This window comes from Oncorhynchus masou, chromosome 5 (genome assembly GCF_036934945.1).
Source record: "Oncorhynchus masou masou isolate Uvic2021 chromosome 5, UVic_Omas_1.1, whole genome shotgun sequence".
Taxonomy (NCBI): Eukaryota; Metazoa; Chordata; class Actinopteri; order Salmoniformes; family Salmonidae; genus Oncorhynchus; species Oncorhynchus masou.
This window is the reverse complement of record NC_088216.1, coordinates 3,805,898-3,830,897: the sequence shown is the minus strand read 5'-3', so window position 1 is coordinate 3,830,897 and position 25,000 is coordinate 3,805,898.

Genomic DNA, 25,000 nt, shown 5'->3' with positions numbered 1-25,000 from the left:
GGCCGAACAGCTACTGACAATACCGCTGCTAGTCAACAGTAGAGGCCGAACAGCTACTGACAATACTGCTGCTAGTCAACAGTAGAGGCCGAACAGCTACTGACAATACTGCTGCTAGTCAACAGTAGAGGCCGAACAGCTACTGACAATACCGCTGCTAGTCAACCATAGAGGCCGTACAGCTACTGACAATACTGAGAGGAAGGAGAGAGAGGAGGGAGACAGGGGAGAGAGGAAAGAGACAGGGGAGAGAGGAGGGAGACAGGGGAAAGAGGAGGGAGACAGGGGAGAGAGGAGGGAGACAGGGGAGAGAGGAGAGAGACAGGGGAGAGAGGAAAGAGACAGGGGAGAGAGGAGGGAGACAGGGGAAAGAGGAGGGAGACAGGGGAGAGAGGAGGGAGACAGGGGGAGAGAGGAGAGAGACAGGGAGAGAGGAAAGAGACAGGGGAGAGAGGAGGGAGACAGGGGAGAGAGGAAAGAGACAGGGGAGAGAGGGAGGGAGACAGGGGAGAGAGGAGGAGACAGGGAGAGAGGAAAGAGACAGGGGAGAGAGGAGGGAGACAGGGGAGAGAGGAGGGAGACAGGGGAGAGAGGAAAGAGACAGGTGAGAGAGGAGGGAGACAGGGGAGAGAGGAGGGAGACAGGGGGAGAGAGGAAAGAGACAGGGAGAGAGGAGGGAGACAGGGGAGAGAGGAGGGAGACAGGGGGAGAGAGGAAAGAGACAGGGGAGAGAGGAGAGAGACAGGGGGAGAGAGGAAAGAGACAGGGGAGAGAGGAGGGAGACAGGGGAGAGAGGAAAGAGACAGGGGAGAGAGGAGGGAGACAGGGGGAGAGGAAAGAGACAGGGGAGAGAGGAGGGAGACAGGGGAGAGAGGAGGGAGACGGGGGGAGAGAGGAAAGAGACAGGGGAGAGAGGAGGGAGACAGGGGAGAGAGGAGGGAGACAGGGGGAGAGGAAAGAGACAGGTGAGAGAGGAGGGAGACAGGGGGAGAGGAGGAGGGAGACAGGGGAGAGAGGAAAGAGACAGGGGAGAGAGGAAAGAGACAGGGGAGAGAGGAGGGAGACAGAGGGGGAGATAAAACAGGGAAGGGGGAGTAAACGAGAGAAGGGAGATAGGTGGGAGAACAGATTGTGTGATGGAAAGATGGCTAAGAGGTTTCATGTATTATAGATCAGCCTGAGTCAGGTACCATCCTATTAATACCACACAGACCTGCCCATCTCTGGTAAACACAGAGAGAGAGAGAGAGAGAGAGAGAGAGAGAGAGAGAGAGAGAGGGGGGTGGAGGAAGGTGAGAGAGAGAGAGAGAGAGGGGGTGGAGGAAGGTGAGAGAGGAGAGAGAGAGAGAGAGAGAGAGAGAGAGAGAGAGAGAGAGAGAGGGGGTGGAGGAAGGTGAGAGAGAGAGAGAGAGAGGGAGACACAGAGAGAGAGAGACATAGAAATGAGGTGGAAACTGAGCTGCACTTCCTAACCTCCTGCCCAATGTATGACCATATTAGAGAGACATATTTCCCTCAGATTACACAGATCCACAAAGAATTCGAAAACAAATCCAATTTTGAAAAACTCCCATATCTACTGGGTGAAATTCCAGTGTGCCATCAGAGCAGCAAGATTTGTGACCTGTTGCCACAAGAAAAGGGCAACCAGTGAAGAACACCCACAATTGTAAATACAACCCATATCTATGCTTATTTATTTTATCTTGTGTCCTTAACCATTTGTACATTGTAAAAACACTGTATATATATATAATATGACATTTGTAATGTCTTCATTGTTTTGAAACTTCTGTATGTGTGATGTCTACTGTTAATTTGTATTGTTTATTTCACTTTATATATTATCCACCTTACTTGCTTTGGCAATGTTAACACATGTTACCCATGCCAATAAAGCCCCTTGAATTGAATTGAATTGAGAGACACACACACACAGAGAGGGAGAGACAGACAGACAGACAGACAGACAGACAGACAGACAGACAGACTCTACTCCCTCTGTCTTCTCCTTCATCTCTTCCCTCTCTTCTCCCTCTGTCTTCTCCTTCATCTCTTCCCTCTCTCTACTCCCTTTCTCCCTCTGTCTTCTCCTTCATCTCTTTCTCTCTCTACTCCCTCTGTCTTCTCCTTCATCTCTTCTCTCTCTCTACTCCCTCTGTCTTCTCCTTCATCTCTTCCCCTCTCTCTACTCCCTCTGTCTTCTCCTTCATCTCTTCTCTCTCTCTACTCCCTCTGTCTTCTCCTTCATCTCTTCTCTCTCTCTACTCCCTCTGTCTTCTCCTTCATCTCGTCCCTCTCTCTACTCCCTTTCTCCCTCTGTCTTCTCCTTCATCTCGTCCCTCTCTCTACTCCCTTTCTCCCTCTGTCTTCTCCTTCATCTCTTCTCTCTCTCTACTCCCTCTGTCTTCTCCTTCATCTCTTCTCTCTCTCTACTCCCTCTGTCTTCTCCTTCATCTCTTCCCTCTCTCTACTCCCTCTGTCTTCTCCTTCATCTCTTCTCTCTCTCTACTCCCTCTGTCTTCTCCTTCATCTCTTCCCTCTCTCTACTCCCTCTGTCTTCTCCTTCATCTCTTCCCTCTCTCTACTCCCTCTGTCTTCTCCTTCATCTCTTCTCTCTCTCTACTCCCTCTGTCTTCTCCTTCATCTCTTCTCTCTCTCTACTCCCTCTGTCTTCTCCTTCATCTCTTCCCTCTCTCTACTCCCTCTGTCTTCTCCTTCATCTCTTCCCTTTCTCCCTCTGTCTTCTCCTTCAGCTCTTCTCTCTCTCTACTCCCTCTGTCTTCTCCTTCATCTCTTCTCTCCCTCTACTCCCTCTGTCTTCTCCTTCATCTCTTCCCTCTCTCTACTCCCTCTGTCTTCTCCTTCATCTCTTCCCTCTCTCCACTCCCTTTCTCCCTCTGTCTTCTCCTTCATCTCTTCCCTCTCTCCACTCCCTTTCTCCCTCTGTCTTCTCCTTCATCTCGTCCCTCTCTCTACTCCCTCTGTCTTCTCCTTCATCTCGTCCTCTCTCTACTCCCTCTGTCTTCTCCTTCATCTCTTCCCTTTCTCCCTCTGTCTTCTCCTTCATCTCTTCCCTCTCTCTACTCCCTCTGTCTTCTCCTTCATCTCTTCCCTCTCTCTACTCCCTCTGTCTTCTCCTTCATCTCTTCCCTTTCTCCCTCTGTCTTCTCCTTCATCTCTTCCCCTCTCTCCACTCCCTTTCTCCCTCTCATCCTTTTTGTTCCAATGACAGTCACCATTCCACCGTTTCCATGGCAAATCAATGGCCAGTCTTCGCTTAAGTGAATAATGCCCACAAAGCCGGTGTTTGGAGGATATATTGGTGTTGTTCGGTCACTTTTATACAACGGGCTACCAACATATTCAAATAATGATCGACGGATTTTCATAAAAAAAAACGTTATTTTGATGAATTGATCTATTTCGTCCTTCCACAAGACAAGAGTCCAGAAATAAATCTGTGGTTGCTACCCAAGCCAGCTGGTCGTTGGTTCTAAATGTTCCATTGCCATACTGGCTGGCAACGTTTGTGTCCCTCGCTAACTAGCCAACTATGTCTAATTTACAGTCCCGTCAAACAGTGCAGAGAGAATAACAACAGTGGCTGCATTTGTTGTAGCTGTTTTCTAGTGGCATTTATTTGGATCCATCCATAAAATTGAGCTAACCAGGCGGTGATTTCGCCTGGGCGTAGAAGATGAGCTCTTTCGTTAGGATATGTTTTTCGGAGGAGCTAGCCAACGACACAGGAAAACACAATCCCTTCAAAGTGAAGCTGGAAACACTGCAGACTAGCTGCATACCTTTTCTCATTTGACATTTCTTTGTATATTTCCATAAATATTATGCCAGCAGATTCATGATTTCGACTGGCCGAGAAACGCTGCCTGCCTCTCTCTCTCTCTCTCTCTCTCTCTCTCTCTCTCTCTCTCTCTCTCTCTCTCTCTCTCTCTCTCTCTCTCTCATCCCGACTCCCGACCATTCATTGCTACGGGACAGTTGGAGAATATTGAAACAGTGTTGCAAATGTCGTAGAGATAGACAGCAAAGGTTGATATAAATCTCCGCTGTTGAAAACTAGATGTTAGTCTAAAAGACGTGAGATGATGTCTAGATAAAGGTTATAAATTGCCTGGCTGGGCTGATGAGACAGTGGATTGTGCAGTCAGATGGAACAGAGTAAATAGGCATTTTAACGTCACATTTATCTGGTGGTAACTTGTGGAATAGACGCCGGCTGGAATGCGTTTTTAACCAATCAGCATTCAGGATTACACCCGCCAGTCTTATAAACAGTCACAAAACATTTAATCTATGACGGAAGGCAGTGCGGGCATGCGTTTGTGTTTGTGTTTCAGAGAGAGAGAGAGAGAGAGAGAGAGAGAGCTCTAAAACATTTTTCAAAAGTTAATCCAATCTGTCAGCAGTTGGATCTATTGCACCCATTAATGAGATGGTTGTTCCAGTTTACATGGTTTCGGTACCGGTAGTTTCATTAATCATTAATCTCCCTACCCTGGCAGTCTTAGGTACCAGTAATCTCATTAATCATTAATCATTAATCATTAATCTCCCCTACCCTGGCAGTCTTAGGTACCAGTAATCTCATTAATCATTCATCATTAATCATTAATCTCCCCTACCCTGGCAGTCTTAGGTACCAGTAATCTCATTAATCATTCATCATTAATCTCCCCTACCCTGGCAGTCTTAGGTACCAGTAATCTCATTAATCATTAATCATTAATCTCCCCTACCCTGGCAGTCTTAGGTACCAGTAATCTCATTAATCATTAATCATTAATCTCCCCTACCCTGGCAGTCTTAGGTACCAGTAATCTAATTAATCATTCATCATTAATCTCCCCTACCCTGGCAGTCTTAGGTACCAGTAGTTTCATTAATCATTAATCATTCATCATTAATCTCCCCTACCCTGGCAGTCTTAGGTACCAGTAATCTCATTAATCATTAATCATTAATCTCCCCTACCCTGGCAGTCTTAGGTACCAGTAATCTCATTAATCATTAATCATTAATCTCCCCTACCCTGGCAGTCTTAGGTACCAGTAATCTCATTAATCATTAATCATTCATCTCCCCTACCCTGGCAGTCTTAGGTACCAGTAATCTCATTAATCATTAATCATTAATCTCCCCTACCCTGGCAGTCTTAGGTACCAGTAATCTCATTAATCATTAATCATTCATCATTAATCTCCCTACCCTGGCAGTCTTAGGTACCAGTAATCTAATTAATCATTAATCTAATTAATCATTAATCTCCCCTACCCTGGCAGTCTTAGGTACCAGTAATCTCATTAATCATTAATCATTCATCTCCCCTACCCTGGCAGTCTTAGGTACCAGTAATCTCATTAATCATTAATCTAATTAATCATTAATCTCCCTACCCTGGCAGTCTTAGGTACCAGTAATCTCATTAATCATTAATCATTCATCTCCCCTACCCTGGCAGTCTTAGGTACCAGTAATCTCATTAATCATTAATCATTAATCTCCCCTACCCTGGCAGTCTTAGGTACCAGTAATCTAATTAATCATTAATCATTAATCTCCCCTACCCTGGCAGTCTTAGGTACCAGTAATCTCATTAATCATTAATCATTCATCATTAATCTCCCCTACCCTGGCAGTCTTAGGTACCAGTAATCTAATTAATCATTAATCATTAATCTCCCCTACCCTGGCAGTCTTTCTGAATACAGGTTTTTGGGTGATTCAAACACACATTACTTTGCAAGCCAGTACAATGTGACTTGCAGGCCTGATGTGGCCTGTAAACCAGGTGTTTCAGTAGTTAGGGTAGGCCCTTCCCAAAAAAAGGCCTTATGTATTGATAGGGTATATAAGGTATATAGGGGCAGATAGGGTATATAAGGACAGATAGGGTATATAGGGACAGATAGGGTATATAGGGTATATAGGGACAGATAGGGTATATAGGGTATATAGGGACAGATAGTGTATATAGGGTATATAGGGTATATAGAGACAGATAGGGTATATAGGGACAGATATGGTATATAGGGACAGATAGGGTATATAGGGGCAGATAGGGTATATAGGGTATATAGAGACAGATAGGGTATATAGAGACAGATAGGGTATATAGGGACAGATATGGTATATAGGGACAGATATGGTATATAGAGACAGATAGGGTATATAGGGACAGATAGGGTATATAGGGTATATAGAGACAGATAGGGTATATAGGGACAGATACGGTGTGTGTGTTTGTGTGTTGGCGGGGGGGGGGGGGTGTCAGGAAAAGTTGGTAATTGGACTGGTAAAGTCAGAGAGGTGAACCCCTCGAGTGTCTGCCAGCTCTCTCTCTCTCTCTCTCTCTCTCTCTCTGTCTCTCTCTCTCTCTCCTCTGAATTTATAAGTATGAACCACTGGGAGATAATTAGCACAGAATCAAACCCAAACAGTCCACAACACACACAGTCCACAACACACAGTCCACAACACACACAGTCCACAACACACACAGTCCACAACACACAGTCCACAACACACTGTCCACATCACACAGTACACAACACACACAGTCCACAACACACAGTCCACAACACAGAGTCCACAACACACACAGTCCACAACACACACAGTCCACAACACACAGTCCACAACACACAGTCCACAACACACAGTCCACAACACACACAGTCCACAACACACACAGTCCACAACACACAGTCCACAACACACACAGTCCACAACACACAGTCCACAACACACAGTCCACAACACACAGTCCACTACAGGGTGAAGGAAGGGTCCTTCATCATATTTACCTATAGAATCATAGAAGGGTCCTTCATCATTTATTACCTATATAATCATAGAAGGGTCCTTCATCATTTATTACCTATATAATCATAGCCAGGGGAAGGAAGGGTCCTTCATCATTTATTACCTATAGAATCATAGCCAGGGGAAGGAAGGGTCCTTCATCATTTATTACCTATAGAATCATAGAAGGGTCCTCCATCATTTATTACCTATAGAATCATAGCCAGAGGAAGGAAGGGTCCTCCATCATTTATTACCTATAGAATCATAGAAGGGTCCTTCATCATTTATTACCTATATAATCATAGCCAGGGGAAGGAAGGGTCCTTCATCATTTATTACCTATAGAATCATAGAAGGGTCCTCCATCATTTATTACCTATAGAATCATAGAAGGGTCCTTCATCATTTATTATCTATAGAATCATAGCCAGAGGAAGGAAGGGTCCTTCATCATTTATTACCTAAAGAATCATAGCCAGAGGAAGGGTCATTCATCATTTATTACCTAAAGAATCATAGCCAGAGGAAGGAAGGGTCCTTCATCATTTATTACCTATAGAATCATAGAAGGGTCCTTCATCATTTATTACCTATAGAATCATAGAAGGGTCTTTCATCATTTATTACCTATAGAATCATAGCCAGGCGAAGGAAGGGACCTTCATCATTTATTTCCTTATATAATCATAGCCAGGGGAAGGGTCCTTCATCATTTATTACCTATAGAATCATAGAAGGGTCCTTCATCATCTATTACCTATAGAATCATAGCCAGAGGAAGGAAGGGTCCTTCATCATTTATTACCTAAAGAATCATAGCCAGAGGAAGGAAGGGTTCCTTCATCATTTATTACCTAAAGAATCATAGAAGGGTCCGTCATCATTTATTACCTATAGAATCATAGAAGGGTCCTTCATCATTTATTACCTATAGAATCATAGAAGGGTCCTTCATCATTTATTACCTATAGAATCATAGCCAGGGAAGGAAGGGTCCTTCATCATTTATTACCTATAGAATCATAGAAGGGTCCGTCATCATTTATTACCTATAGAATCATAGAAGGGTCCTTCATCATTTATTACCTATAGAATCATAGCCAGGGGAAGGAAGGGTCCTCCATCATTTATTACCTATAGAATCATAGAAGGGTCCGTCATCATTTATTACCTATAGAATCATAGAAGGGTCCTTCATCATTTATTACCTATAGAATCATAGAAGGGTCCTTCATCATCTATTACCTATAGAATCATAGCCAGAGGAAGGAAGGGTCCTTCATCATTTATTACCTAAAGAATCATAGCCAGAGGAAGGAAGGGTTCCTTCATCATTTATTACCTAAAGAATCATAGAAGGGTCCGTCATCATTTATTACCTATAGAATCATAGAAGGGTCCTTCATCATTTATTACCTATAGAATCATAGAAGGGTCCTTCATCATTTATTACCTATAGAATCATAGCCAGGGGAAGGAAGGGTCCTTCATCATTTATTACCTATAGAATCATAGAAGGGTCCGTCATCATTTATTACCTATAGAATCATAGAAGGGTCCTTCATCATTTATTACCTATAGAATCATAGCCAGGGAAGGAAGGGTCCTCCATCATTTATTACCTATAGAATCATAGAAGGGTCCGTCATCATTTATTACCTATAGAATCATAGAAGGGTCCTTCATCATTTATTACCTATTGAATCATAGAAGGGTCCTTCATCATTTATTACCTATTGAATCATAGAAGGGTCCTTCATCATTTATTACCTATAGAATCATAGCCAGGGGAAGGAAGGGTTCCTTCATCATTTATTACCTACAGAATCATAGAAGTGTCCTTCATCATTTATTACCTATATAATCATAGCCAGGGAAGGAAGGGTCCTTCATCATTTATTACCTATAGAATCATAGAAGGGTCCTTCATCATTTATTACCTATAGAATCATAGCCAGTGGAAGGAAGGGTCCTTCATCATTTATTACCTAAAGAATCATAGAAGGGTCCTTCATTATTGATTACATATAGAATCATAGCCAGTGGAAGGAAGGGTCCTTCATCATTTATTACCTAAAGAATCATAGAAGGGTCCTTCATTATTGATTACATATAGAATCATAGCCAGGGAAGGAAGGGTCCTTCATCATTTATTTCCTGATAGAATTATTGTCATGGTTATGATAGAATCGTTACCATTGTTATGATAGAATCATTGCCATGGTTATGATAGAATTGTTGCCATGGTTATGATTATATCATGAAATAAATGATGAAGTGAGACGCTGGAGAGATGAGAGTTTCAGAATCGATCAGAGGACAGAGACAGATCACAGAAAGTGAATGTCCTTTTAGTTCTGAGAGAGATACAGAGATACTCTCTGTCGTCACATCAATGTCCATGGGCTGATCTATATAAGCTACAATGTTGATCAGAGCATGACCCCGGGCCGGCCCAACATGGATCAATTCAGAGCATGACCCGGGCCGGCCCAACATGGATCAATTCAGAGCATGACCCCGGGCCGGCCCAACCTGAGAGATGGAGGGAGAGACGGAGGGAGAGATGGAGGGAGAGACGAGAAAGAGATGGAGGGAGAGATGGAGGGGAGAGACGGAGGGAGAGATGGAGGGAGAGACGAGAGGGAGAGATGGAGGGAGAGACGGAGGGAGAGACGGAGGGAGAGATGGAGGGAGAGACGAGAGGGAGAGATGGAGGGAGAGACGAGGGGGAGAGACGGGAGGGAGAGATGGAGGGAGAGATGGAGGGAGAGATGGGAGGGAGAGATGGGAGGGAGAGATGGAGGGAGAGATGGAGGGAGAGATGGAGGGAGAGGTGGGGGGAGAGATGGAGGGAGAGATGGAGGGAGAGACGGAGAGGTGGAGGGAGAGGTGGAGGGAGAGGTGGAGGGAGAGATGGGGGGAGAGATGGGGGGAGAGACGGAGGGAGAGACGGAGGGAGAGATGGAGGGAGAGACGGAGGGAGAGACGGAGAGGTTGAGGGAGAGGGAGAGATGGGGAGATGGAGGGAGAGATGGGGAGATAGAGGGAGAGATGGAGAGGTGGAGTGAGAGGTGGAGGGAGAGATGGGGAGGTGGAGTGAGAGATGGAGGGAGAGATGGGGGAGAGATGGGGGGAGAGATGGGGGAGAGACGGAGGGAGAGACGGAGGGAGAGATGGAGAGATGGAGAGATGGAGGAGTGCGGTGGAAGAAAGTTAGTGTGGACCAGTAAACCAAATAAACCAGGAAATCCTGGAAAAACACTTTTCACTTCCGAGGAACAACAACAACTCAACTCACTGGAGTGAAACTGAGCTAAAGAAAACATTATCACACACACACACACACACACACACACACACACACACACCACACCACACCACACACACACACACACACACACACACACACACACACACCACACACACACCACACCACACCACACACACACACACACACACACACACCACACACACACACACACACACACACACCACACACACACACACACACACACACACACACACCACACACACACACACACACACACCACACACACACACACACACACACACACACCACACACACACACACACACACACACACACACACACACACACACACACACACACACACACACACACACACACACAGGGAGAGACACACACACACACACACACACACACACACACCACACACGCACACTCACACACACACACACACACACACACACACACACACACACACACACACACACACACACACACACACACACACACACTCACACACACGGAGGCCCGGACCACTCAGTCCCTCCATCAGCACTATGGTAAATAATTCACTTGAAGTGAAGTACACAAAACTGTTTAGAGCCCATTCTCTGTCCTGCCTGGGGCCTTCTCTCTCTCTTTCTCCATCTCTATGTTTCTCTCTCCCCCTTTTGCTTTCTATCTCCCTCTCCCACCCCTTTCTCCATCGCTCTCTCTCTCTCTCTCTCTCTCTCTCTCTCTCTCTAAAAGCATGATGTCAGCCCCCTGTCCTCCCTCTGGCTGTGTCTCACTTCATTTTGCTCTTTCGTTCAGCTCTCTCTCTCTCTCTCTCTTCCTCTTTCACCCCCCTTTACTTTTCTCTCTCTTCCTCTTTCACTCTCTCTCTCTCTCTCTCTCTCTCTCTCCATCGCCCCCCCCCTCTCTCTCTCTCTCTCTCTCTCTCTCTCTCTCTCTCTCTTCCTCTTCCTCTTCCTCTTCCTCTTTCACTCTCTTCCCCCAATCTGCCAGCTGTGACTACTGGTCCAGTAACTCCAGCTCCATATGTAGGTCGCTCTCTCAGTGGAGGTAATTACCACTGATTGTGTTAACTACCGCACAAACTCTCTTTGTGTGAGCCAGGAGCCAGTGAACAGGCTGTTAACAGTCCTAGTAAAGTTTCACACCTGTACTTGTCAGTTGGCATTAGCATTAAAACCTGTTAAGGATGCTGCGAATTTTCGCAGCTTTTTGTTAAAAATCGCGCAAAATTTCAACGTCCTGCTAGTCATGCCAGGAATATAGTATATGCATATGATTAGTACGTGTGGATAGAAAACACTCTGAAGTTTCTAAAACTGGTTAAATGATGTCTGTGACTATAACAGAACGTGTGTCGGAGTCAAAATCCCAAGGAAACCTGTTCACATTTTCGAAGAAAAAAATATCAATCCGCCAGTCTCTGTGTTGTCTATGGCAAGGTAAAATAGATAGCGACCGGTTTGCAGTTCCTACAGTTTCCACACGATGTCGCCAGTGTTGTGAATTGTGTTGAAGTTAATCCTTGGTCAGATGAGTAATAGGCACATCCTGTCGTCGAGTCTCCCAGAGGAAGTTATGAAAGGAAGAAAATGGACGACGATTTCCAAACTTGCAGCTATTGAATACAGATCGCCTCGTGATCAATTTGATCGTTTATTAACGTTTACTAATACCTAAAAGATGGATTTCAAAAGTAGTTTGAAGTGTTTTGTCAAAGTTTATAGGCAACTTTTGTAATTTAAAAAAAAGTGACGTTGCGTTTTTGAAACAGAGTTTTTCCTGGATTTCACGGTGTTCATAAATTGACATTTTGGGTATATATGGACCGATTTAATCGGAAAAAAAAAGACCCAATTGTGATGTTTATGGGACATATAGGAGTGCCAACAAAGAAGCTTGTCAAAGGTAATGAATGTTTTATATTTTATTTCTGTGTTTTGTGTAGCGCCGGCGACGCTAATTTCTTTGTTTACGTCCCCTTCTGGTATTTTGGCGTGTTGCCTGCTATCAGATAATAGCTACTCATGCTTTCGCCGAAAAGCATTTTACAAATCTGACATGTTGGCTAGATTCACAACGAGTGTAGCTTTAATTGAGTACCCGGCATGTGTGTTTTAATGAAAGGTTGAGTTGTATGGAGCACTATTAGTTGGCGCTCTGGAATTTAGCTGATTTTGATGCCTGTACAGGTACCGCAGCTGTAACTTAACCAAGCCTATAGCCTAGCTTAGCAATAAACAGTTAGCTTAGCCTAGCACCTTAGCCTACATATCAATAGACAGGAGTTAGCTTAGCCTAGCACCTTGGCCTACATATCAATACACAGGAGTTAGCTTAGCCTAGCACCTTGGCCTACATATCAATACACAGGAGTTAGCTTAGCCTAGCACCTTGGCCTTCATATCAATAGACAGGAGTTGGCCGAGCACCTAGATCTCCCCACACCACCAGTATTATCATGTTAGTGAGAGTTAGCATTAAGTAGCCTAGTGCTAATTCTTATAGAAGTAAACCTTGTTTGCTGTATTCGGAACAGCTGTCCAGAGAAGGTTTTAACAGCAGGATGTTCTTAAGATCAGAGAGAAACCAGCTGACACACGCACACGCACGCACGCACACACACACACACACACACACACACACACACGCACGCACACACACACACACACACACACACACACACACACACACACACACACACATATAAACAGCAAGATGACTGGTGGACTAGACAACAGAACCCTATTAATCATGTTCACTATGACTGACACACTGAGGGAGTCCTACACAACAGAACCTTAGACAGGCCTCCCTCCCTCCCTCTCTTCCTCCCTCTCTCTATCCCTCTCTTCCTCCCTCTCTCTATGCCTCCCTCCCTCTCTTCCTCCCTCTCTCTATGCCTCCCTCCCTCCATTCCTCTCTTCCTCCCTTTCTCTATGCCTTCCTCTCTCCCTCACTTCCTCCCTCCCTCTACCCCTCTCTCCATCCCCCTCTCCATGCCGCTCTCCCTCCATGCCTACCTCCCTCCATGCCTCACTCCCTCTTTCCATTCCTCTCCCCATCCCTCCATCCATCTCTCCCTCCCTCCATCTCTCCATTCCTCCCCCTCTCTCCATTCCTCCCCCTCTCTCCATCCCTCCCTCCCTTCCTCCCTCCCTCCCTTCCTCCATCCCTCCCTCCCTCCCTCCATGCCTCTCTCCCTCCCTCCATCCCTCTCTCCCTCCCTTCATTCCCCCCTCCCTCTCTCCATCCCTCACTCCCACCTTCCATTTCTCTGTATATCTGTATATAATAGTGTTATTTATACTCTCGTCTTCCTACACAGCACCAGGGACTTTGACTTTACACACAGACAGACATCAGTTTAATGTATGCTGTATGTGATCAGTTTAATGTATGCTGTATGCTGTATGTGATCAGTTTAATGTATGCTGTATGTGATCAGTTTAATGTATGCTGTATGTGATCAGTTTAATGTGTGCTGTATGTGATCAGTTTAATGTATGCTGTATGTGATCAGTTTAATGTATGCTGTATGTGATCAGTTTAATGTTTGCTGTATGTGATCAGTTTAATGTGTGCTGTATGTGATCAGTTTAATGTATGCTGTATGTGATCAGTTTAATGTATGCTGTATGTGATCAGTTTAATGTATGCTGTATGTGATCAGTTTAATGTATGCTGAATGTGATCAGTTTAATGTATGCTGTATGTGATCAGTTTAATGTATGCTGTATGTGATCAGTTTAATGTATGCTGAATGTGATCAGTTTAATGTATGCTGTATGCTGTATGTGATCAGTTTAATGTATGCTGTATGCTGTATGTGATCAGTTTAATGTGTGCTGTATGTGATCAGTTTAATGTATGCTGTATGTGATCAGTTTAATGTATGCTGTATGTGATCAGTTTAATGTATGCTGTATGCTGTATGTGATCAGTTTAATGTATGCTGTATGTGATCAGTTTAATGTATGCTGTATGTGATCAGTTTAATGTATGCTGTATGTGATCAGTTTAATGTATGCTGTATGTGATCAGTTTAATGTATGCTGTATGTGATCAGTTTAATGTATGCTGTATGTGATCAGTTTAATGTATGCTGTATGTGATCAGTTTAATGTATGCTGTATGTGTCAGGATTTGGCCAGGGTTGTTCCGGGTTTTGCTCACTAGATGCCCCCATTGTGCTTTTTGACCTTATGTTTTTTCCCTTGTTCCCCATTATTATTTGCACCTGTGCCTCGTTTCCCCTGATTGTATTTAAACCCTTAGTTTCCCTCAGTTCTGTGCTCTGTGTTTGTATGTTAGCACCCAGCCCCAGTGTTCTGTGTATTCTTGTCGATTCCGGTGGATGCTCTTGTGGAATTCTGTTTTTGTTTTTGAGTATCTCTTGAGGTTTTTTTTGTGCTATTCCTACCACCTTTTGGATTTGCCATTTTGTATTGAAGGACTTCTCCTTTATTAAATACACCGTCTTAAGTACTGCTGTGTCTGCCTCATCTTCTGGGTTCTGCTGACTATTCGTGGCTCAGTTGGTTAAGTGACTGTTTCTCACTCCGGAGACCCAGGTTCGTAACCGGGTCCTGACAGAAACACAGAGCCAAAAAATGAACCCAGAGGCAGCCAGTTCCCAGGACCTTTTTGCCATGCTGTCCCACCACCAGGAGACTGTCCAACGCCACGAAGCCGCCCTGGTTCAGCAAGAGGCCTTAATGGCTAGACATTGTCATCTTCTGTCGGAGATGCTGACTTCCATTAAGCAAATATCTGATCGTCTTACCCCGGCAACAGTTCCCGTCCCAGTACCTCAGATTCACGTACCCATGGCAGTTAACCCCCTGGCTGAACCTCGTCTTCCACCTCCCCAACGGTTCTCAGGTGATCCAAGTGCTTGTAAAGGGTTTCTCACCCAATGTTCTCTCTCCTTTGAGCTACAACCCTCGTCATTTCCCACCGACCGGTCTAAGATCGCTTATATCATCACCCTGCTGTCGGAAAAAGCCCTGGCCTGGGCTACCGCTGTGTGGGATGCCCATAGTTCCTGCTGTGCCAGCTACTCTGCCTTTGCTGAGGAATTCAAACGAGTGTTTCAAGGCCCAAGCAGTGGTTCTGACTCAGCCAAACAGCTCCTGACTCTCCACCAAGGTTGGCGCAGCGTGACGGACTATGCCATCCAGTTCCGCACGGTGGCAGCAGCAAGTGGCTGGAACAACGAGGCGCTCACGGTGTGCTTTCTGAAAGGCCTTTCCGACACTATCCAAGATGAACTGGCCACTCGGGAACCACCGGACAATCTCGAGTCCCTGATCAAGTTGGCCTCACGCATTGACCAGCGTCTGAGAGAGAGAACTCAACCGTAGACCTCTAGCCCCTATCAGTCCCAGCTCCGAGTCCCCACCTTTATCCTCGCTGGCTCCATCGGAACCCATGCAGATTGGACGCATCTCCCAGGCTGAGAGAGACCGCCGGATGAGGGAGCGACGCTGTCTATATTGCGGCAAACCGGGCCATTTCCGTTCCACGTGTCCCGGGCTCCAGGGAAACGCTCTGTCCCGTACAGACCGGGGGAACTGTAACGGGAAACATAACCTCCTCCCATCCGTCCAACTCCCGTCTGCTCATTCCAGTCACCCTCTCCTGGGACAACCACAAGCTTCACCTTCAAGCCTTGGTAGACTCTGGAGCCGCAGGTAACTTCATGGATGGTGTCTGGGCGAAGGAGAATGGCGTTCCCTCTGAACCTCTAAGTGAACCCATGAGGGTCACTACATTGGATGGAAGCCCTTTGGGATCTGGACTTGTCACTCATGTAACTACCTCCTTGCGACTTTCAGTTTCACAACACCAGGAATTGATGAACTTTCATTTGATCTCCTGTTCCGAGTTCCCTCTCGTCCTTGGATACCCCTGGCTTCACAGCCATAACCCTCACATCGACTGGTCTGTGGGCACTATCAAGCAGTGGGGTCCTACGTGCCAAGCTACTTGTATTTTCCAGAATTCCCGAGTTCTACTCCCGAGTCTTTAGAATCCATCGACCTGACCCGAGTTCCCGAGTGTTACCATGACCTCAAACTGTTGTTTAGCAAACAGAGGGCCACCATGCTACCACCCCATAGACCTTACGATTGCCCCATCGACCTGTTTCCGGGCACTTGCCCCCAGGGGTCGGATCTTTTCCCTATCTCCACCCGAACGAGCTGCTATGGATACCTACATCAAGGACGCTCTGGAAGCAGGCCTCATGCGTCCATCCACCTCCCCGGCGGGAGCAGGGTTTTTCTTTGTGGCCAAGAAAGACGGTGGATTACGTCCTTGCATCGACTACCGGGGACTCAATGCCATAACCGTCCGTAACCGTTACCCGCTACCCCTTATGGCCACAGCCTTCGAGCTGCTCCAGGAAGCAGTTGTTTTCACTAAGCTTGACCTGCGGAACGCATACCATCTTGTGCGGATCAGACCTGGTGACGAGTGGAAGACCGCTTTCAACACGCCTACTGGTCACTATGAATACTTGGTGATGCCCTTCGGCCTGACCAACGCCCCAGCGGTGTTCCAAGCGCTCATAAACGATGTGCTTAGGGATATGCTTAACATATTTGTGTTCGTTTACTTGGATGACATCCTCATCTTTTCGAGCTCCCTTCAAGAACACACTAAGCATGTCAGACAAGTACTCAAACGCCTCCTGGACAGCCATCTGTACGTTAAGCCGGAAAAATGTGAATTCCATTCATCCGAGTACAATTCCTGGGATTGGTAGTGGAACCCGGTCGAGTCCAAATGGACCCCAGGAAGGTAGGGGCGGTAGCGGATTGGCCCACCCCAAATCCGTTAAGGAAGTTCAGCGTTTCCTGGGCTTCACAAACTTCTACCGCAAGTTCATCAAGAACTTCAGCTTGGTGGCAGCCCCTCTCTCAGCTTTAACCAAGGGTGGCAATGCAAGGTTTTTGTGGGGAAGAGAAGCTGAGACGGCCTTCCAAGGACTCAAGCAGCGCGTTCTCTCTGCTCCCATCCTGATACTACCGACTACGGATGAACCATTTGTGGTGGAGGTAGACGCATCAGAGGTTGGTGTTGGAGCTGTCCTGTCTCAGAGGGGTGAAGACAAGAAGCTTCATCCGTGCGCTTTCTTCTCACACCGGCTTACCCCGACTGAGAGGAACTACGATGTGGGGGATCGTGAACTCCTAGCGGTTAAGATGGCATTGGAGGAATGGAGACACTGGCTCGAGGGGGCTTCTCACCCGTTTCAAGTGCTTACGGACCACAAAAATCTGGAGTATATCCAGCAGGCGAAGCGGTTGAACTCTAGACAAGCTAGATGGTCTCTTTTCTTCAATCGATTCCAGTTTATCCTCACCTATCGGCCCGGGTCGAAGAATCTCAAACCGGATGCCCTGTCCCGAGTCTACGCTCCTGCCATTCGAGATGACACGGACATGCCTGTCCTTCCTGCTGCTAAGATTGTGGCTCCGATCTCGTGGCAAGTTGAGGATACCGTGAGACGTGCTCAAGCTAGCAAACCGGACCCGAAAGGAGGTCCTGCCAATCGGTTGTTTGTCCCCAAGGCAGTGAGGACTCAGGTCCTTCTGTGGGGGCACTCCTCTCGCCTCACCTGTCATCCGGGCGTAGGTCGCACCTTGGAGTTCATCCAGCGTAAGTTCTGGTGGCCTACCATAAGAGAAGACGTTGCCACTTTCGTCAATGCCTGTCCCGTGTGCTGCCAGGGCAAATCTTCTCACCTCCGCCCTCAAGGACTCCTTCACCCTTTACCTGTTCCCCACAGACCCTGGTCCCATATCTCATTGGACTTTATTACTGGACTTCCTCCATCCCATGGCAATACTACTATCCTAGTCATAATCGACAGGTTTTCAAAGGCGGCCAGGTTCGTCCCTCTGACTAAGTTACCTTCTGCCAAGGAAAGGGCTGAGTTGGTAATTAATCATGTGTTCCGAGTCTTCGGCATTCCTCAAGATATGGTTTCTGACAGAGGTCCCCAGTTCGCCTCAAGGTTTTGGAAGGCCTTCTGCCAACTCATGGGGGCTTCTGCCAGTCTATCTTCAGGGTACCATCCGGAGTCCAACGGCCAAACAGAGAGGATGAATCAAGAGCTGGAAACCACCCTCCGATGTATGACTCGTGACAACCCGTCCACATGGTCATCCTTTATTGTTTGGGCCGAATACGCGCACAACACCTTGCGCTCCTCCTCCACTGGTATGTCCCCGCACGAGTGTCAGTTTGGCTATGCTCCTCCATTGTTCCCGGACCAGGAGGCAGAAGTCAGAGTGCCTTCAGCCTTGAAGTTCGTCAGACGCTGTCGGCTTATGTGGAGGAAGACCCGTCTTAATCTTATGCGTTCCTCACAGAGGTACCAACAACAAGCCAACAAACGTCGCCGTCCCGGGCCTACCCTGCGCCCCGGCCAGAGAGTCTGGCTCTCCACAAGAGACTTACCTCTACGGGTGGAGTCTCGCAAGCTGTCCCAAAAATACATCGGTCCCTTCAAGGTTGCCAGGAGAGTTAACCCAGTTTCTTATCGCCTACACTTACCCAGATCCCTTAAGATTAATCCCACATTTCACATTTCATTGTTAAAACCTGTTGTTTTTTCTCCCCTTGTCCCGGCAGACAGATCTCCCCCTCCGCCTCGTGTCATTGGAGGCCAGCCGGCTTATACCGTCCATCGGATACTGGATTCCCGCCGGGTGCAGCGGTCCTGGCAGTATCTGGTGGACTGGGAAGGCTACGGTCCCGAGGAGCGCTCCTGGGTTCCTGCCAAAGACATCCTGGACCCTGACCTCATTCGTCAGTTCAGGGCCCTCCACCCTGAGAGAGCTGGTAGGAACGTCAGGAGCCGTTCCTAGGGGGGATTCTGTCAGGATTTGGCCAGGGTTGTTCCGGGTTTTGGTCACTAGATGCCCCCATTGTGCTTTTTGACCTTATGTTTTTCCCTTGTTCCCCATTATTATTTGCACCTGTGCCTCGTTTCCCCTGATTGTATTTAAACCCTTAGTTTCCCTCAGTTCTGTGCTCTGTGTTTGTATGTTAGCACCCAGCCCTAGTGTTCTGTGTATTCTTGTCGATTCCGGTGGATGCTCTTGTGGAATTCTGTTTTTGTTTTTGAGTATCTCTTGAGGCTTTTTGTGCTATTCCTACCACCTTTTGGATTTGCCATTTTTGTATTTAAGGACTTCTCCTTTTTACTTTATTAAATACACCGTCTTAAGTACTGCTGTGTCTGCCTCATCTTCTGGGCTCTGCTGACTATTCGTGGCTCAGTTGGTTAAGTGACTGTTTCTCACTCCGGAGACCCAGGTTCGTAACCGGGTCCTGACAGAATGTGATCAGTATGATGTATGTGATCAGTTTAATGTATGCTGTATGTGATCAGTTTAATGTATGCTGTATGTGATCAGTTTAATGTATGCTGTATGTGATCAGTTTAATGTATGCTGAATGTGATCAGTTTAATGTATGCTGTATGTGATCAGTTTAATGTATGCTGTATGTGATCAGTTTAATGTATGCTGTATGTGATCAGTTTAATGTATGCTGTATGTGATCAGTTTAATGTATGCTGTATGTGATCAGTTTAATGTGTGCTGTATGTGATCAGTTTAATGTATGCTGTATGCTGTATGTGATCAGTTTAATGTATGCTGTATGTGATCAGTTTAATGTGTGCTGTATGTGATCAGTTTAATGTGTGCTGTATGTGATCAGTTTAATGTGTGCTGTATGTGATCAGTTTAATGTATGCTGTATGCTGTATGTGATCAGTTTAATGTATGCTGTATGCTGTATGTGATCAGTTTAATGTATGCTGTATGCTGTATGTGATCAGTTTAATGTATGCTGTATGCTGTATGTGATCAGTTTAATGTATGCTGTATGTGATCAGTTTAATGTATGCTGTATGTTGTATGTGATCAGTTTAATGTATGCTGTATGTGATCAGTTTAATGTATGCTGTATGCTGTATGTTATCAGTTTAATGTATGCTGTATGTGATCAGTTTAATGTATGCTGTATGAGATCAGTTTAATGTGTGCTGTATGTGATCAGTTTAATGTATGCTGTATGTGATCAGTTTAATGTATGCTGTATGAGATCAGTTTAATGTATGCTGTATGTGATCAGTTTAATGTATGCTGTATGTGATCAGTTTAATGTATGCTGTATGTGATCAGTTTAATGTATGCTGTATGTGATCAGTTTAATGTATGCTGTATGTGATCAGTTTAATGTGTGCTGTATGTGATCAGTTTAATGTATGCTGTATGTGATCAGTTTAATGTATGCTGTATGTGATCAGTTTAATGTATGCTGTATGTGATCAGTTTAATCTACACTACTACCTAGATAATGGAGTTTAACCCTGCTGATCACACCTACTGGTGTCTGCTACAGCAACATTACATAACCACACTATGAGAGATGGAGGAGGAGAGGAGGAGGAGAGGAGGAGAGGAGGGGAGGAGAGGAGGAGAGGAGGGGGAGAGGAGGAGAGGGGGAGAGGGGGAGAGACCAGAGGGAGGTGGGGAGAGACCAGAGGGAGGTGGGGGAGACCAGAGGGAGATGGGGAGAGACCAGAGGGAGGTGGGGAGAGACCAGAGGGAGGTGGTGGGAGACCAGAGGGAGGTGGTGGGAGACCAGAGGGAGGTGGGGAGAGACCAGATGGAGGAAGGGAGAGAAACAAGGGAGGTGGAGGGAGACCAGAGGGAGGTGGTCTACCTAGATAATGGAGTCCAACTCGGCTAATCACACCTACTGGTTTCTGCTACAGCAACATTACATTTACATTACATTTAAGTCATTTGGCAGACGCTCTTATCCAGAGCGACTTACAAATTGGTGAATTCTGACCTGACCTTCAGATAACAGTCTGGGCCATGTCCCCAGGCTGACAGTACCTGACCTTCAGATAACAGTCTGGGCCATGTCTCCAGGCTGACAGTACCTGACCTTCAGATAACAGTCTGGGCCATGTCCCCAGGCTGACAGTACCTGACCTTCAGATAACAGTCTGGGCCATGTCCCCAGGCTGACAGTACCTGACCTTCAGATAACAGTCTGGGCCATGTCCCCATGCTGACAGTACCTGACCTTCAGATAACAGTCTGGGCCATGTCCCCAGGCTGACAGTACCTGACCTTCAGATAACAGTCTGGGCCATGTCCCCAGGCTGACAGTACCTGACCTTCAGATAACAGTCTGGGCCATGTCTCCAGGCTGACAGTACCTGACCTTCAGATGACAGTCTGGGCCATGTCCCCAGGCTGACAGTACCTGACCTTCAGATAACAGTCTGGGCCATGTCCCCAGGCTGACAGTACCTGACCTTCAGATAACAGTCTGGGCCATGTCCCCAGGCTGACAGTACCTGACCTTCAGATAACAGTCTGGGCCATGTCTCCAGGCTGACAGTACCTGACCTTCAGATAACAGTCTGGGCCATGTCCCCAGGCTGACAGTACCTGACCTTCAGATAACAGTCTGGGCCATGTCCCCAGGCTGACAGTACCTGACCTTCAGATAACAGTCTGGGCCATGTCCCCAGGCTGACAGTACCTGACCTTCAGATAACAGTCTGGGCCATGTCCCCAGGCTGACAGTACCTGACCTTCAGATAACAGTCTGGGCCATGTCCCCAGGCTGACAGTACCTGACCTTCAGATAACAGTCTGGGCCATGTCCCCAGGCTGACAGTACCTGACCTTCAGATAACAGTCTGGGCCATGTCCACAGGCTGACAGTACCTGACCTTCAGATAACAGTCTGGGCCATGTACCCCTTCAGGTCTGGGCCACAGTACCTGACCTTCAGATAACAGTCTGGGCCATGTCCCCAGGCTGACAGTACCTGACCTTCAGATAACAGTCTGGGCCATGTCCCCAGGCTGACAGTACCTGACCTTCAGATGACAGTCTGGGCCATGTCCCCAGGCTGACAGTACCTGACCTTCAGATGACAGTCTGGGCCATGTCCCCAGGCTGACAGTACCTGACCTTCAGATAACAGTCTGGGCCATGTCCCCCTGACAGGCTGACAGATAGTCTGGGCCATGTCTCCAGGCTGACTACCTCAGATAACAGTCTGGGCCATGTCCCCAGGCTGACAGTACCTGACCTTCAGATAACAGTCTGGGCCATGTCCCCAGGCTGACAGTACCTGACCTTCAGATAACAGTCTGGGCCATGTCCCCAGGCTGACAGTACCTGACCTTCAGATAACAGTCTGGGCCATGTCCCCAGGCTGACAGTACCTGACCTTCAGATAACAGTCTGGGCCATGTCCCCAGGCTGACAGTACCTGACCTTCAGATAACAGTCTGGGCCATGTCCCCAGGCTGACAGTACCTGACCTTCAGATAACAGTCTGGGCCATGTCCCCAGGCTGACAGTACCTGACCTTCAGATAACAGTCTGGGCCATGTCCCCAGGCTGACAGTACCTGACCTTCAGATAACAGTCTGGGCCATGTCCCCAGGCTGACAGTACCTGACCTTCAGATAACAGTCTGGGCCATGTCCCCAGGCTGACAGTACCTGACCTTCAGATAACAGTCTGGGCCATGTCCCCAGGCTGACAGTACCTGACCTTCAGATAACAGTCTGGGCCATGTCCCCAGGCTGACAGTACCTGACCTTCAGATAACAGTCTGGGCCATGTCCCCAGGCTGACAGTACCTGACCTTCAGATAACAGTCTGGGCCATGTCCCCAGGCTGACAGTACCTGACCTTCAGATAACAGTCTGGGCCATGTCTCCCTGACAGTACCTGACCTTCAGACAGTACCTGACAGACCTGACCTTCAGATAACAGTCTGGGCCATGTCCCCAGGCTGACAGTACAGTCTGGGACCTTCAGATAACAGTCTGGGCCATGTCCCCAGGCTGACAGTACCTGACCTTCAGATAACAGTCTGGGCCATGTCCCCAGGCTGACAGTACCTGACCTTCAGATAACAGTCTGGGCCATGTCCCCAGGCTGACAGTACCTGACCTTCAGATAACAGTCTGGGCCATGTCCCCAGGCTGACAGTACCTGACCTTCAGATAACAGTCTGGGCCATGTCCCAGGCTGACAGTACCTGACCTTCAGATAACAGTCTGGGCCATGTCTCCAGGCTGACAGTACCTGACCTTCAGATAACAGTCTGGGCCATGTCCCAGGCTGACAGTACCTGACCTTCAGATAACAGTCTGGGCCATGTCCCCAGGCTGACAGTACCTGACCTTCAGATAACAGTCTGGGCCATGTCCCCAGGCTGACAGTACCTGACCTTCAGATAACAGTCTGGGCCATGTCCCAGGCTGACAGTACCTGACCTTCAGATAACAGTCTGGGCCATGTCCCCAGGCTGACAGTACCTGACCTTCAGATAACAGTCTGGGCCATGTCCCCAGGCTGACAGTACCTGACCTTCAGATAACAGTCTGGGCCATGTCCCCAGGCTGACAGTACCTGACCTTCAGATAACAGTCTGGGCCATGTCCCCAGGCTGACAGTACCTGACCTTCAGATAACAGTCTGGGCCATGTCCCCAGGCTGACAGTACCTGACCTTCAGATAACAGTCTGGGCCATGTCCCCAGGCTGACAGTACCTGACCTTCAGATAACAGTCTGGGCCATGTCCCCAGGCTGACAGTACCTGACCTTCAGATAACAGTCTGGGCCATGTCCCCAGGCTGACAGTACCTGACCTTCAGATAACAGTCTGGGCCATGTCCCCAGGCTGACAGTACCTGACCTTCAGATAACAGTCTGGGCCATGTCCCCAGGCTGACAGTACCTGACCTTCAGATAACAGTACCTGACCTTCAGATAACAGTCTGGGCCATGTGGGCCATGTCCCCAGGCTGACAGTACCTGACCTTCAGATAACAGTCTGGGCCATGTCCCCAGGCTGACAGTACCTGACCTTCAGATAACAGTCTGGGCCATGTCCCCAGGCTGACAGTACCTGACCTTCAGATAACAGTCTGGGCCATGTCCCCAGGCTGACAGTACCTGACCTTCAGATAACAGTCTGGGCCATGTCCCCAGGCTGACAGTACCTGACCTTCAGATAACAGTCTGGGCCATGTCCCCAGGCTGACAGTACCTGACCTTCAGATAACAGTCTGGGCCATGTCCCCAGGCTGACAGTACCTGACCTTCAGATAACAGTCTGGGCCATGTCCCCAGGCTGACAGTACCTGACCTTCAGATAACAGTCTGGGCCATGTCCCCAGGCTGACAGTACCTGACCTTCAGATGACAGTCTGGGCCATGTCCCCAGGCTGACAGTACCTGACCTTCAGATAACAGTCTGGGCCATGTCCCCAGGCTGACAGTACCTGACCTTCAGATAACAGTCTGGGCCATGTCCCCAGGCTGACAGTACCTGACCTTCAGATAACAGTCTGGGCCATGTCCCCAGGCTGACAGTACCTGACCTTCAGATAACAGTCTGGGCCATGTCCCCAGGCTGACAGTACCTGACCTTCAGATAACAGTCTGGGCCATGTCCCCAGGCTGACAGTACCTGACCTTCAGATAACAGTCTGGGCCATGTCCCCAGGGTGACAGTACCTGACCTTCAGATAACAGTCTGGGCCATGTCCCCAGGGTGACAGTACCTGACCTTCAGATAACAGTCTGGGCCATGTCCCTTCAGGTCTGGGCCACAGACAGTACCTGACCTTCAGATAACAGTCTGGGCCATGTCCCCAGGCTGACAGTACCTGACCTTCAGATAACAGTCTGGGCCATGTCCCCAGGCTGACAGTACCTGACCTTCAGATAACAGTCTGGGCCATGTCCCCAGGCTGACAGTACCTGACCTTCAGATAACAGTCTGGGCCATGTCCCCAGGCTGACAGTA